The sequence below is a fragment of the Peromyscus maniculatus genome, chromosome 10 (assembly GCF_049852395.1).
Source record: "Peromyscus maniculatus bairdii isolate BWxNUB_F1_BW_parent chromosome 10, HU_Pman_BW_mat_3.1, whole genome shotgun sequence".
In the NCBI taxonomy this organism is placed as follows: Eukaryota; Metazoa; Chordata; class Mammalia; order Rodentia; family Cricetidae; genus Peromyscus; species Peromyscus maniculatus.
In genome coordinates, this window is record NC_134861.1 from 83,979,947 (window position 1) to 83,996,618 (window position 16,672).

General features: G+C 38.2%; 1 protein-coding gene across 2 annotated transcripts in view; it reads left to right on the forward strand.

The window, feature by feature from the left end:
- The first annotated feature begins 3,835 nt into the window (after positions 1-3,835).
- Npffr2 (neuropeptide FF receptor 2) overlaps positions 3,836-16,672 on the forward strand; it is an 86,767-nt gene continuing 73,930 nt past the window's right edge. Inside the window, exon 1 of one of the 2 annotated variants that reach the window (XM_076546593.1) lies at positions 3,836-4,000. The gene's annotated coding sequence lies outside the window, so the exon portion shown is untranslated. The remainder of the gene's footprint in view (positions 4,001-16,672) is intronic. The other variant, XM_076546594.1, reaches the window with a different exon arrangement.

Here is a 16,672-nt window from a genome sequence, read left to right on the forward strand (position 1 = left end):
CGCTGCTCCGACGGCATGGTCGCTTTGGTCGGCGACCAGCCACGAGGGGCAGCGCTGCGGCATAAGGACCAGCCACAAGGGGTAATGCCGGGGCATAACTAACATATTTTTTACTTTCCTGAGAGTTAATCTATGCATTTAAAAGCAGTTTTACGACTGTTTAATTGAGTATGAAAAAATATGGAAGGGTTCGAGGTAAATAGGCCATTATATTTTTAGATTTTACTTATGTATCTTCTTCTGGGTAGCCTTCATAGGAATCTCACAGTACTAGTGATAGTGTTTATTTCATGCTATGGCTAAAGCTGCTCATTCATTAATGGGAAACATGTCTTAAAAGACCATTGTAGGTAAAGATGGAAAATGCCCAGTGAGGACAAACACAATAAGAAGACAGTTTTTAGTGTTGTGTCACATAGTTTTGAAGTATTCAGTCTAAAATTAAAACACTAGTTAGATTTGTAATCAAAGAAGAAATATCAATTTTTGTTGCAAAGTGTCGTGGCATGGGTGTGTGGGTTCACACAAATCCTTGGGAAGAAGACTCAAAGGCACCTTAAGAAGGAATGTAGCCTTTCTCAGCTGCAGGGGGGTCCAGCCTCAAAGGACTGAAGCACTTTCCCTTCACCCAGGGCATTGTTATTTTTCTCAATATTTACAGTTTAGTCAGTTGATTTCCATATGCTCAAAACAACCTGAGAGGAGTTCCCAAAAATGTAATACCAATGCAATTTCACCAGGTACCACAGTTTTGGGGTTTCCTGAAGCAAATTTTGCATAGGCCTTTGTATCCTTGGGAAACTCTCAGACAAGATTCATATAGGGCAACTAGAGAAACAAAAGGTATCAGTTAAACAAAAGCTGGATTAGGGCTGGGTGCTACTCTCTGGAGCCAGGCCAGGAGTAGCTCAGCGGGAATGCAGCCACACATTTTACAGCATCCCTATGTGTTTTCTTTTCTTGTTTGTTGCTCTGATAAAATACCATAACCGAGGCAACACAAGAAAGAGTTTATTTGGGCCTGTGGTCCCAAAGGGATAAGAGTCCATCATGGTGGGGAGGTATGACAGCAGGCAGCAACTGTAGAGACCTTCACTCAAATTCCATGATCTTAGCTCAAAAATTTGATGAGAACCTTTTATTGAAATGTTGAGTGTAATTATTTCTATAAGGAAAGAACGTTAGGAAGGATTCAGCATATTCAGGGTGTTGTGGCCATTACAAATAGTAGTAGGAAGAATTTGGATAAGAAAAACACAGAAATTTAACCTAATTTATTGTCATGCTTTCAGTTGGATTCTCAATCTAGTTTGCAATCTTCTGCATGCTCCTCAGTTCTCTAAGTCTTAGTGTGCTCATTTGTCCTCTTGAGAAAAGAAATTTTCTCACCTATCAAAAATGATGATCTGAGTCTTGTAATGTTGCCCTAAGTATTCATTTAAATACTATGCTTAAAACAGTAATTCTACAAAATCTAATTTTTTTTGTGGTCCTGTAAATCACCCTTTGTCTTTTCACTACAGGAATTCAAGAATGAATATCAGGTTATTCATGTGCTTTCAAATATAATTTGCATCATAAGGCACTCGATAGTTACATTGTCCTTCTTAATTAATCCCTTCTGGGAGACCACAAGTCATCCAGGGCATAAATAGGGGCTTCACTCATTTTTGTAGCCACAGACCTAGTGATGTGCCCAACACAAGTCCTCAGTAATTACGTGTTCAGGAATTGAATTGTCCTCTGATTCTATTATTTTTAAAATAGTAATGGAATTAGAGAGCTGTGCAGAATAACAGACTCTAAACTGTACAAAAACGATGTCATTTTAATTTCTGAATCTTCTAATTATGGTTAAGTTGCGAGAATCATTGCGGATAATTGCACTCATGCCAGGGGTAGTTCTGGAATACAGCGAGGGAAGCTTCGGTCTAACCTAATCCATAGCTTAGTTGCTGAGAAATTCTGACCCCTGCAGCACTCAACAGAGCAGTGGTTTGAAGTAAAATCAATTGAATTTTGAGAAATTAGATGAAGGAAACTGAAAAAACATGGTACGTGTTAGTAAAAACAATAGAGTGATACTAGTAATGGACTTTCAAAATGGGTAACAGCATTTCTTCAGAAATTCTCTATTGCTTTTGAGTTGAAGGTCTGGTCTCCCTGGAGAGCAGTGGTTCCTCATGCTGGCCAGTGAAGTAGCAATCTTTTCCACACACTTGCTTCAGTGTTCCATAAAAATGTCTTTATAAGTCATAGGAATAGTGGCTTATTAAATGTAGTTTTAAATTATTATAATAAAGGAGGCAAAACACAAAGTGTTCATAAGCACACTGACTTGCCAGAGATGGATTTGAAAGACCATTCAAACTCTACAACCATACAGTATATAGTGGAAATCACCTATTGTAGAATTAGAATCAATTTAGAGAAATAAATCTCCCAGCCTTACAGTTCTTGATCCAACCTGAGATCTCTGTGATCTCTAGAGGAAGAGGGATGCTTTAATCAGCAAATGGTACTGGAGCAGGTCCATCTATGGTAATTTCTAGATTCTCAGAGAAATGTATGGTCATTATAGATTTTTTCATGTTTTCTGGATAAATAGTTATTTTATGCTGTTGGCATATTGCCTTTCTATTTTATCTTAATGCATTTTATCCAAAAGAAAATGACATGTATTTATGTGGTGGGTGTGGCAAGGAAAGTGTGTTGGAGGTGGAAACAGACTTGAGATTCTTGAGTGGTGCTCTTGATTCAAGGTAAATATGCACAAAAGGCAAAAGTGAATATTTTTCTCAACAAAAGCCACCAAAGGTATTTTTGCATATTAATAAGAGCATTCACAACTTTTATTAATAATATATAGGTGAAATTATTTCAAGTACTAATGATAATCATGATAATATCTATATTATATATTTTGCCTTAATATTCAGACACTGAAGCCAGTTGGGTATTTTTCTTCTTAAGTAACTTCTGAGCTTAGATAGAGATAGAGAGTCTGTTCAAAATTATGGAGACTGAAAGTAGGGAAATCCATTCAGCTTTAAACAACAGTGAAAAATACAGTCCCACAATGAAGCTAAAACCTCCCTTCCTCATTTATCTCTCTTTACACATACCTCACATACACATATAAATACAAATAATGAAAGAAACTTAACAGAGACTGAAGCCAGTCTTGTGACTGACTTTATTGGCTTTGTCTTCAACAGTTTTGGCTAATGATTTGGAAAATTATGTTGAAAGGGAACTTCTTAATCTTAGCTATCAGTGGTGTAACTAATTTATCTGTTATATGTACATCTATCATCCATCTTGAGCCTTGAAGGAGACTTTTGGTGTTGGCCAAGAGTTGGGGAAGTAAGAGAGGAACTTTTTCACCTTTGGGGCCAGAGATTGATACAGAATAAAAATAAACGAGGGGATGGGGGTAGGATAAGACAGTAATGGGGAGGAAATACCATGAATTGTTTTAAGGAATGCTTCTAAGCTTTCTGTGAATTAGGGTGTTGCTTTCCTTTGCCTTTTTTATGGTATCCCCAGTCATTGCTTTAAACTTTCAAGTGTCTTGAAAGTGGAGGGTGTGTCATTTAGCATGCAGATAAAATAGTTATGAAGTTATGGCTGTGTGGTTGCCACATTGGCAGCCACATTTATTTATTGATCAAACGGACTTTAGTCCAATGAAGAGGAACTTCTGGCCACCTGCCATCGCTTCCTCAAATAAGGCTAAGGTTGGGTAGAAATTCAGTTTGGCCACTGGGCCTTACTCAGAGTAACTAATCTCGTTTCTTATTGCTGTGGCTATTGCTCTCTATATAAATAAAACACTGATGGCCAGTGACCAGGCAGGAAGTAGGTTGCCAGGCAGGAAGTAGGTGGGACAAGGAGAGAGGAGAATTCTGGGAAGCAGAAGGCTGAGGAGAGAGACTGCAACCACCGCCAGGACAAGCAGCATGTGAAGACGCCGGTAAGCCACCAGCCACGTGGCAAGGTATAGATTTATAAAAATGGGTTAATTTAAGATAAAAGAACAGTTAGCAAGAAGCCTGCCACGGCCATACAGTTTATAAGTGATATAAGCGTCTGAGTGATTATTTTATATGTGGATTGTGGGACTGCGGGGCTTGGGGAACCTGGAGAGAAGCCCTCCAGCAACACTTATTTTCATTTCTGTTTACCACTCTAAAGGTGGTAGAACCTGGGAGAGTGGAGCCTAAAAATAAGGGAGACTAAAGTCTCACACAATAGCCAACTTGATTCAGAGCAATAGACGGCTTATAATCTGAGGTTTAAGAAAAGTCACATGAGTCAAGTTCTCATGAGTTCAAACTATATATAATCACAAGGACCTTGCACTTGGAAAAATCTTGTTTTTCCTCAGAGGCATAGAAACAGATAACAATAACCAGATGTAATGAATAGTCTGAAGTAAACTCACTCCTATGTGCTACAGCTTACAGGGGCACAAAAGTACATTCCAAGAACAATTCCATGATTTTGAAGAAACTGGAGTCACAAGACTCATGTCTTGTTTTCTTGGAGTGTTCTCATAAGCACTCAAAATTCCCTTTGTAGGACTCCATTTTTGGACTTTGTTCTGACACACTTATTCATTAGAGGGTACTACAGGACAAAGGTATAGTCTGTGTAATTTTTTACAGTTGAATTGAGGTCTCAAGGAGATGCCCAACACAGGAGTGAAAGCTCAGTGAACTCCTCAGTGGCGTGGTTATTTTCTGGCTCTGGGCCTCCATGTTTATACCCAGAATGACTGTTGTGAATAACGGTCCTTTACTTAGGAATGAGACTAACCAGTAGAAGACCCTAGACCAAAGGGCAGAAAAGACTATTAGGGGCCCAAATGTGACAGAATTAATTAAGTAATGCTTGCTTTTGAGTATTTTGCACAAAAATGCCTGGAATTTGATGGTGGAGCCTGATTGCCTTTCTTAAACATCTACAGACTCATTTCATTTCTCATGGTGTTTATATAAAAAGCAATAGAATGTGCTGAATGACCATTGGAAAAATCACCTTTTAAAAAGAATCCAGACATTTAATCTGATAGCAAGAACAGTCATTGTAAACCATGCAGTAGAACATAGAAAGTAATGCATCCCGACGGATTGTTCCATAACAATAAACATCTATGCTTCTATTTGTCTGTGAGATCATTAACTACTGCCATGTTTGGGAACAATTTCTGGTATATGAATTAAGTCCAGGGAGATGGCTTTATAGATTTTATTGTGGCTTTGTGTGTGTGTGTGTGTGTGTGTGTGTGTGTGTGTGTGTGTGTGTGTGTGTATGTGTATGATGGGGATCAAACCCAGGATATTAAGCAATAAATAAAGCAAGCTCCTAGTACTGAGCCTCATCTTCCAGGTCATGGGGAAAATAATGTCAAGGAAAAAGTTACATCAAATTAAGGGATCATCAGAAAGATGCATTTGTATATTCTTAAAATGTCCAAAAGGATTATTATTTGCTATCAGTTAAGAAATTATGCTTTTGTATTTCATAATACAAATTGTCTCAAGAGCTACATCACAATTACTGCAGTATTCAAAGTCATCTCTCAGAACATGCTTTTTGGTCAGTGAAAATCCCCAAAGCTGCCCTCAAAGGTTGACCTCATAGATAGCTTATTAACCTATTCTGACTGGTACATTTACTTATTTAGCAACTAATAAAGAACTAAGACAGACTAGTGGGACTTTGTATGTCTTCTGTTGCTGTTCATATTTCAGTGGGTAATTAAAAGACAAACCTATAAATCTGTATTTTACTATGTCTATTAAAGTGTTTTCTCATTAAGCAGCATTTAGTGGCTAACATCAACTTCTATTGAAATATAAAATAGCATGTCAATTTCTTTTTAGTTGTTGTTTTCAATATTATAATGAATTAATTGCATTTATGATGCTTAATGTTTCTCCTGGGTTCATCTGTAAAATTTTAATTATAAATTTTTCCTGCTCACTGGATATAGAGAAAAATATATTTCTTTAATTTTTTTCAACTAAGAACAGATAGTTTTCATTGAAAGTGAGTCTTTATGATGTTCCTTGCCCACTGGCTACCTTTGAATTGATGCCTCATGGTGTATTCTATTTGATTGGCTCTCTGTGATCTAAATTGACATGTTAGGATGATGAAGAAAGAAAAATGGAGTATTCAGGAAAAGATGAAGATTTGGCTATACTATGAATTTTCTTGTCTCTTTTTATGTTTAACTTTGCTTATATTTTAGTGAAGCCAAAGTGTTTAACATAAAAATAATTTTGAATAGCACATAAACAAATATAAAGATATTTATATCTCTATCATTGTGATGTGGACTATTGATTGATAAAATAATGCTGTCTTGTTCTTTTTTTTTTTTTGGTTTTTCGAGACAGGGTTTCTCTGTGTAGCTTTGCGCCTTTCCTGGGACTCACTTGGTAGCCCAGGCTGGCCTCGAACTCACAGAGATCCGCCTGCCTCTGCCTCCCGAGTGCTGGGATTAAAGGCGTGCGCCACCAACGCCCGGCCTGTCTTGTTCTTTTAATGACATGCACGGATTCCTGTTAAAAAGTATTTGAAGACCAAAACAGTTAATGCTAAGTTTTTTTTAAAATTTTATTTAACTTTATTTTATGTGCATTGGAGTATAGGTGTCAGGTCCCCTGGAAGTGGAGTTACAGACAGTTGTGAGCTGCCATGTGGGTGCTGGGAATTGAACCCAAGTCCTCTGGAAGAACAGCCAGTGCTCTTATCCACCGAGCCATCCCTCCAGCCCCTAATGCTAAGTTGTTAAGAACTCAACTGTTGCTTTTTTTTTTTTTTTTTTTTTTTTTATCATCTCCTCTACTTCTTTTCTTGGTGGGAGCCAAAGTGTAAACCTTGGTACTCATAAGAACTGTTTACCAAATAATTTTGGTTCTCACTTCAGAGCATATTTCAATTTCCACTCCTCTTCCAGCTAGCTTAGTCATGTGTGAGGAACTTTAAAACAATGAGCTGTGGTCAGAAATGATGTCTGCAGTTGAGGGGCTCTTGCAGATGGACCCCTCCCCACAGTGGTTTTCCCAAGTACAGCCACCAAGAGGAAGGTGAAGGCATTGGCTTGGGTAGATGATTACCTAAGATAGACAGAGCCCTCTGCTGACTGGCAAAGGAAAGACACCATGGCCAGAAAAAAAATCAACTCCCATATATAATTTAATATATCCCAATAGTTTCTTTTCCACATACCTCTAAATAGCTGATGAAAGTAGTCTCCATGAAAAAAGGAAATCTGAAAAAAATGCTAAAGAGAATATGAGAAATTTGGGTTATAAACTATATCTTTGATGGAACATTATTAAACAAATACCTTCTCCTAAAAGCCTGGGTGCTTCAGTAGCAACCCAGTTTCAGTAAGGAATTCGTCACTTGTGTCTCTGTCCCCTATTATCCCTTTCCTTGCTTTGTCTCTACATGCCATTCGAACATTAGACCTCTCTGTTCTTTGTGAAGGTAAATCATGCCTGGAAGGATATTTTATGTTTTTTTTTTTTTCACTTCTTACCTTAGGGTTTTAAAAAATGCTTATAAGCAGTAGGCACTCACAATAAAAAAAGAGACAAGAACATTGTTAGGTGCATTTAATGAGTATAGATATAAAAAGGCATTCTGAAATGTTTTAAGAAAATGGAAAAACAGAAAAGCAAGCCCCCCCCACCTTTCATGGAATATTTGGTTAACTGTCCAAAGAAATGTTGCATTTGTTTAGCATGTAAAGATGTGTTGCATTTGTTTATGTTGCATAATATTTGTTTAACTATGTAAGGATATGTTGCATTTGTTTAATTATGTAAAGATGTGTTGCTGTTTTACCTTGCCTGTCTAAGGTACCTGTTTGGTCTAATAAAAAGATGAATGGCCAATACTGAGTGGGGAGGCATTGGTGGGACTTCTGGGCAGGAAGAGTAACTAGAAGGAGGGATTTAGGCTCAAGGGAAGAAAAAAAAGAGATGCCAGGGAGATACCAGGGGCCAGACAGACAGACATGGAGGCAGAAAAGTAGGACATACAGAATGAAAGAAAGGCAAAAAGCCCAAAGGCAAAATGTAGATAAATAGAAACAGGTTAAATTAAGTAAAAGATCTAGTGTGACAAGCCTAAGCTAAGGCTAGACATTCATAGTTAATAATAAGTCTCTGTGTCTTTATTTGGGAGGTGGTTTGGCAGCCCAAAGAAAATTCTCTCTCTCTCTCTCTCTCTCTCTCTCTCTCTCTCTGCTTTCACCCCACTCCTTTCTTATCTTTCTCTGTGTAATCATCTTTCTCACAAGACACTGGCTTTTTATTGAAAATGAATGGGATTGGAGCTACTGTCTTGTCTTGTGGTCTTGTAATCCCTGGACTTCTCCCGGGAGTTTGGTATGTGTGGACTGTCTGCCTCGTGCAGGTGTGTGCCTGATGTTTCTGTTGATGGTGCAACAGCTCCCAGCTGTGAGCACGGGGCTGTGGCTGTAATGGCAGCACTTATAGCCGTTCCATTATTTCTATCTCTAAAAATAGACTTGCCCATTTCTGTTCATGCTTTGCCTTTTACGTAACAGAACAGTTGTATTTGCAATCTAATATCATCAAATGGCCTTCAGTTTGTTCCTGGTTAAGTCTTGTTTAAGAACTTGTTTAAGTTCATCCCTTGCCACATCAGGCCTTTGGGGACCCAGCTTCATCTTTGAAAGAGGTGTTTGCTTGTTTGTTTTCTCCACAGTTATTGATGTCTTATCAGTTCCCAGGGTCAGCCATCACTTGCATTGATGACCTCCCTGCTTTCCCTGACAACAGAGTTCTCACAACAGCCACATCATCTCAGATCTCCAATTCTGAACTCACTAATGGTGCAGTTCTTTTCCTTATAATTTTTGAGCTTCCAGAGAAAAAGGTCTTTGTAGTGATTTTCAACATGAATCAATATTGACATCTTAATATATATTTGCTGAATGAATAAATAATCACACTAAATGTCTTTATTCAGTGATTTCTCCCATGTTACAAATTATAAAACACGAGCCATTTCAATGCTCTTGGCTCTGAGGAGAAAGAGAGGGAAGTTCATAAAACTTCTGAAGTAAAAGGTCTCCCTGGGAAATGTAATCGTTTTTATTTGTCTATGGGCTAGGAAGCTCAAGTATTTTAAAATGTTCAACATGTTCTGTGCCCAAAGGAACGATTAAAGTGTCAGCAAGTATATTAGAACTGTCATCTTACAATAAAGCAGACATTTTTCAAGCTTCAAGAGGCATTTATCTCACTTGTGTTTCTGAGGCCAGAGGATTTTACTATTAATTATATTCAAGGATGCGCTACAAAACTGTTGTATTGAAAGAATGTTGTCACAGTAACAACTCATATTTGTTCTATCTTTTTAATAAGCTTTGGGCTAGAGAGATGGATCAGTGGTTAAGAGCATTTGTTGCTCTTGCAGAGGACCTGGTTTTGATTCCCAGCACCCCATGGTGGTGTATAATCATTTCTAACTCGAGTTCTAGGAAAATCTAATGCCCTCTCCTGACCTTTGTGGGCACCAGGCATACATATGGTACATACATACATACATACATACATACATACATACTGGCAAAACTCTCAAATACATGAAATAAAATAAATAAATATTTTTTTAAAATTGAAAACAAACATGTTAAAGTGTGTGTGTGTGTGTGTGTGTGTGTGTGTGTGTGTGTGTGTGTCCATCCTGTCATTCCTTAGGCATAGATACCTATTTGTTAAGACAGGGCTTGAAGGGCTTCATGTAGCCTAGACTGTTGGCCCAGTATCCCCTGGGGTCTGCCTGTCTGTCTGCCCAGTTCAGGGCTTACAAACACAGGACACTTGTTTTTCCATTTTACTTGGATGTGTGTGGACGTTTTGCCTGCATAGATGTCTGTGTACCATGTGGATGCAGTGCTGGCAGAGGCCAGCAGAGGGTGTCCGATCCCCTGAGACTATAGTGGTGTTTATGAGTCACCATGTAGTTGCTGGGAATCAGACCCTAGTTCTTTGGAAGAGCAGCCAGTGCTCTTAGCCACTGAGCCATCTCTCCAGCCCTATGCCTAGGTTCTTTTGCGTGAGATCTGGGGCTGGAATTTAAGTAATTGACTGTGCCAACTTCCCAGCCCTAACTGAGGATTTTTAAGTGCATGTTTGATGATAGACATAGGGTGGTAGACAATGTAGTAGACATAGGATGATGAGAAGGGACCCCTGAAAATGTTCATTGGTCAGACACAGGGCAAATTAATGGGCTATAGTTGTAGTTTAAGAGATAAACTTATAATGTAGATAAATAATGTTGTAGAAATCTGCGCTTATATTTACTGTGTTATAATAGATGAAGCTGACTTAACATCTGTCACTATAGATGACAAATGAAAGACCATGTAGTAAATATTTGCAGAAGTAAATTCTTTCAGTTTATGTCTCTAGGTGGTAAATTTGGCAACATTCTAGATTAAGATGAGAGATTATTAATTACTTCTAATTAATTTTATGCTACTTCCCCATCATATTAATCAGAACTAATTTTTTACCTAAATATTCTCATCACAAGAATTGTTGTAAAGAAAAATGCTTTCACTTGAAAACTCACATCATTCATTCTCATAAAATTTCAAGGAACAGGTATAAAATCATACATTATTGGAATATCAATCAACTGTTTGCAAGTACTTATATATATGTATATATTTATCCCAGTAAAATATTTCTCTCTATATATAGATCTATAGATCTATATATATTATATATGTTTTATTTTAGTATGTATTAGATTAATTCATGTTTTATTTTAGATGTCAAAATATTTCTTTGCAAGGCCCATTACTTAGATAAATATGAATGTAAGTTTACATGTGCATATAAAATAGATTATTGTATAGAAATAAACTACTCAAACATAGTGTTTACAGCTGATAGTGAAATGGTGAAATTGTCCAATGCTAAATAATTACAGATTATAACCAGGTTTGTTTATGTTCAAGCTGACTAAAAAAAGATTAAAAAAGGAACATATTTCACTAGTAAATATATTTTCAAAAGAGGTTGGTATGATAACTGAACTCTCCATCTTTATTTAAGTAAAAGTCTTGTTCTACAAATGGCTGATCCACATGTATAAAATCCAAAGACAAAGGGAAATTTAGTTACCATGGTAATTGCCCTATGATATCATTGTTATCTATCTTTGTGACAAGTGGGGCTACTTAATGTGACACGCCGATATATTTCTGAATGACAGATGGGAGAGAACACACAATTAAATATATTTAGTTACTGCAATACCTATTTATCTTCTGCCACTTTTAGTTTGAGTACTGTAAGTACAATAATGATTCCACACTGAATTATTTACATAACTACCCCTCTTCACCTTGTCTCTGTTGGCACCATGATGATAGTTCTGTTGCATTTACAGTTGGTGATTTTAAGTACATGCTTGGGAGAATGACTTGGGAACACATGAGAACATTTTCTCTCTTCAGCCTTGGCAGATGTCACAGTCCTCACCCTGTGAAATTATGTTTGATATGGGGAAATCTCTCATCAAGAGGGTAATTTGTATTACAAAATTTAACATTTAGAGGAAAAAATACATCTGAATCTTCCTTTTTCTCTCAAACAAACAAACAAACAAACAAACAATGGCCAGAACAAACAAGCTAAAACGGAGCATCTGTTTTGTTGACTTTCAGATGTCTTGACAGTTGGGCCCCAGGGACCAGGTCTTGTGTGTAACTCCTATTGGCCATTTCCCTACTGAGTGAAATGTTTCTGCTGCCTGTTACAACATTAAGGACAGAGCTCGCTGGGGACAGAGTCTCCTTTATCTTTTATTACGAAGGCTAATTACTGTCCACTTGTGGATTTGGACTCATCTAGAAGGCATACCTATGACTGTGTCTTTGTGGGCATTTCTAGAGATGCTTAAATGAAGACATGTTTTCAACTATTAAATGCCAAGTAGATATAAATCTTGGTTTCAGGGAAGAGGGCCGAACTGATGGCATAGGTTCCCACACTCAGTGTGATTCTTGAGTCTATTTTTTCATCACAGTACAACCTTATCGATTTATTCATTTATCTGAAGTTCTGAGAACTGAGCCCAGGGCCTTATGCATGCTAACTAAGCACTCTATCACTGAACTACATTTGAAGTCTATGATATCTTTTTAACTGCTACACTGTTTTTTAAACCCAACTCATTTTTTTTTGTGTGTGTGAAATGTGATTGTGTTGAAATCTATAGTTGTTTCTTAGTTACTCAGTTTTTAATAAGCTATGCATATCTGATTTAAGTAGAGGAGTTTCTTTTTGCAGCGGGGATGTGGCTATTTAGACTCACAACTGGTCAAAGCGTTCAGAACAAGTGTGATGAGTTTTCAGAAGTGGATGGATTATCTATAGTGACTTCCCTCTATCTAAGACTCAGGGAACATCTCACATAATCAGGAAGAAGGAACATAAGAGCTAGCAAATGGAGAGGAGAACTGTTGAAAGGCTTCCTTCTAGATATGACATGACTGATGCACACATCCACTGTGGTTGCCTGCACAAGATCAAGCCAGTTGAAAACAAGATGGTGATCCAAGGAGGTGGAGCTCAGCAGGTGAAGGAGCTTGCCATAAAGACTGATGATCTGAGATCGATCCCTAGAACCCACATGAAGGAAGGAGAGAACTGGCTCTCACAGATGTCCTATGATCTTCACATGTGCATCATGGCTTGTGCATGTGTGTACCCCCACACCCCTACACACTAAATAAATAAATAAATAAATAAAATGTATACAATAAAAACAAGGTAGAACACAGCAGAAGATACCCAATGTCACCTCTCACTTCCACACACACACATTCATGAATAAGTGCACACACATACATGTAGACACAAATACCATGGAGCCACCCACACACATGCAAAAAAATTCTATACATATACCAAATTTCAAACACAGGAAATCATGCATTTTGTTTCTTCCATATTTTATGTTATTTCAAAAGATAATAAAAGGGAACCAGAAAGTTCTAGAATAGTTTTAAACATTTCAGATGCTGTATCTTAATATATTTTTCTTAAATTAATTTCCATACAATTACTTCTTCTTTCAAAGCAGTATTTTATAGATGAAAAATAGAATGAATGCTCAGAACAAGTGTCAAATTAGATTAGAATCAAAATTAAAAGGATACATATATTTCATTGATAGTAAGTTCTATAATTCACAATTAAGCACAATAGAGATACAAAGTTGATGCCTCATTTTTTTAAAATAAGAAAATCAGAAAAGGGAGATTTACTCAATGTGGCCACATGGGCAAGAGGAGCAAAGAAATCCAATGACATCTTTCCTTATGTCCATCTTCTAATATAAGGTTCTAATATAAGGGTAAGGTTTAAATAGAAAGCAAAAGCTATGCACAAGTAAACAGCCCAATGAGGTGTGGTCCCTGTCCACCACTGCCTCTCCTCCAAGTAAATCTATGCACAGTTTGGATAGAAAATCTATGCCCATGGAGAAATCATTGTATCAATGCTAGAAAATCTGCTTAGCAGCTAGCCTGGCACTCACAGCTGGGTTTTGATATATACTATGTGAAGATGTGTCTTTGTCAAGGTGCCTTCTTATCGGTTTATTAAAGAGCTGAATGGCAAATATTTAGGCAGGAAGAAGTTAGGTAGAACTTCTAGGGACTGAGGACTCTGGGAAGAAGAAAGGCAGAGTTGCCAGCCAGATGCTGAGGAAGCAGGAGGGGCAATACAGGATAAAGGTAACCAAGCCATATAAAAGAACACAGATTAAAAGATATAGGTAAACAGAGACAGCTAACCAGGGCTAGTGGGAGCTCAGGGACTCTGGACTGACAGCTGGGGAGCCTGCATGGGACCGAACTAGCCCTCTGAATGAGGGTGACAGTTGTGTGGCTTGATCTGTTTGTGAGGCCCCATGCAGTGGGACCAGGACTTACCCTGGGTACATGAACTGGCTTTGTAGAGCCCATTCCCCTATGGTGTGATGCCTTGTTCAGCCTTGATGCAGGGGTGAGGGGCTTGATCCTACCCCAACTTGGTATGCCAACCTATGTTGACTCCCCAAGGGAAGCCTTACCCCCTATGAGGATTGGATAGGGGGTGGGGTGGGGGAGAGAGGAGTGGGAAGGGGAGTTGGGAAGGGAGGGGGGAACTGTGGTTGGTATGTAAAATGAAAATAAATAAATAAATAAAGATATAGGTTAATTTAAGTTATAAGAACTAGTTAGGAACAAGCCTAAGCTAAGGCCAAGCTTTCATAATTAATAAAAAGTCTCCATGTCATTTTTTTTATGAGCTAGCAGCCCAAAGAAAAATCTGCCTACAATTATTTTCTTCCTGGTGAGATTTCTATCCTTATGACAACATTATTTCAAATTTCAGGCTGAGATTTGAAGTCTCCAAATCACTTCTCCCTCATCTTGTGACAGAGAGACAGAGGCAATGGTATACCTCCATGGAAAGTCTCCTGGACCTCTCTGGTCACTGTTTTTTCCTTGACACATAATCAACTTGTCTCTGAATGCAGTGATTGATGATTATGAAACCAAATTTCAACTTGACCCATTTTCATTTTCAACACGAGAAAGTCAGTTTCATCCATTTTCCAACAGACTTCATACAAATGACGAGTATGAAGAATTATCACAGTGTAAGCCATACAACCAAGGCGTGTGCCTTGTTTTCATTCCATGTCCTTGTCAGGACTTGTATAAACTCATCTAGAGTGGATGGGACAACATGGCCTTGGTGATTAGTGCTGTCCCAATGGCAGTTCACCAGACCCATATGTACACAAGGACAGAAGTATTATCACTCAGAAATTGCCAAAAGAAAAAAAAAAGGCTTTTCAGCCTGCCAAGATTGCCCTGAGCATTTTGGCAGTATGATTTTTGGAAGAGAATGGCTGCATAGTTTAGGCCCTTTTTCTGGACAATCTGTGGTCATGAAAACATTATCCATTGTCATCAGCAAATGTGCTCACAGTTAAGTAGTCTCACTTTAAAGCAGAAGAATTAAACCAAACATTGAGAACAAAGTCAACAGAGCATACAAACCTAAGAAGGAAATGGGGCTAATGAAGACAATTGTATAAATATCGACCAATAGTCAAAAGACTGAGATCTCTTGCAGATGGTCATTGTAACAGAAAATCACAGCTGTTAGAACATGATTTACTTCCATTCTGCCATCCTATACTGAAATATGGTACCTGATGTACAACCTGATAACTAAAGAGAATAACCCAAACACAAGGCTGGGAATAAGGGAGCAATGTTATATCCATATTGCAATACTTTGAATACAAATGGAGACAAAGTAAGAAATAACTAAGTACCCTGCCTCTCTCTACATCTTCAGGCTTCCTATATGACTAAAAGGATCATGGAAACATTAGTCCAGACTATGGCCTAAATTCAAAAGATGATGCTTTAACTTGACTCAGTAACCCTGGATGACTGATACCTGAATGAATTATGTGGCTCTGCCAGTGCCAATTTTGTTGCCCATGAATCTGTTGTCCATTGTCCTCTCTACCCCCAGAGCCCTTTTCTCAAACCTTTTGGCCCTTATTATATAAGCTAATAGTTTGGTAGCCCTGCTGAACTCACAGATGTCAATCTTTGTCTCCGTATTTATTTTTCTATCCACGTCCTCTTCACATCCCCTTGCATTTGTTTGGACGATGGTCTTGTACACTGTTCTGAGCTAACACTACTTGTCAAGACTCTACATTACTCATTCTTGGAGGTAATGTCACTCCCTCCCATGCTCACATGGGTTTTCATTCCCAGGCTTCCCAGCCCTCATCCTTGCTCACCCTAATCTCCTCTGTCCATTTATAGGGTTTTTCTTCCTGCCTCTAGAAATACAGATTAGACCCCATCTTACGGGTGAAATCAAAATTCAACCTGCCAAAGTGAAACCATATAAAGGTAACACTTACTTCACACAGATGGAAAGGGTTGGGATTACCATCTCCACATCTGATTTTTTTCTTACAGCATTCAACCATTTGTTTTTGCTTGCTGACCTCTTTTTGATAAACCAAGCTGAAAGCAACATGCAGGAGTACTGAAACATCTAAAGTGACCTAAGAGTCTTTACAGAGTTACAAAACAAAATATCTTCTAGCTAGAGCATTTAATGTCTTTAGTCTGTGTGATTGCATGCTCTTTAGAATTGGGGGCACCAGGGGAGGGAGAGTCATTACTCTGTGCACTGAAAAAGATGAAGTTTTCTGTTGGGAAGAGATTTGGGACTACTTATCAATCTTGCTTACAGCTAATGTTGAAGAGGCAGTGAGTAGTTTTACAGCATCCTTTCTGCTTTACCCTTCATGGCTCTCATGCAAATCAGAAAGTTCTGCAGCCACATGGACCCTGCCCCTACTCTCAGTCAAGGGTGTTAGGTCTTTGCTCTTGTGGCCACCACAGTGAAGTGCATCCTTTTTCTTTGATTCACAGATGCACACTCATTTGCTTTCAGCCATGACACATTTCAAAGTAACAAAACCATTCCTGGTTTAAGCCAATATTTGAAATTTATTCTGAAAGTAGGGCTTGGGTGACCAGTACTTGACCCCTCTGCTGTCATTA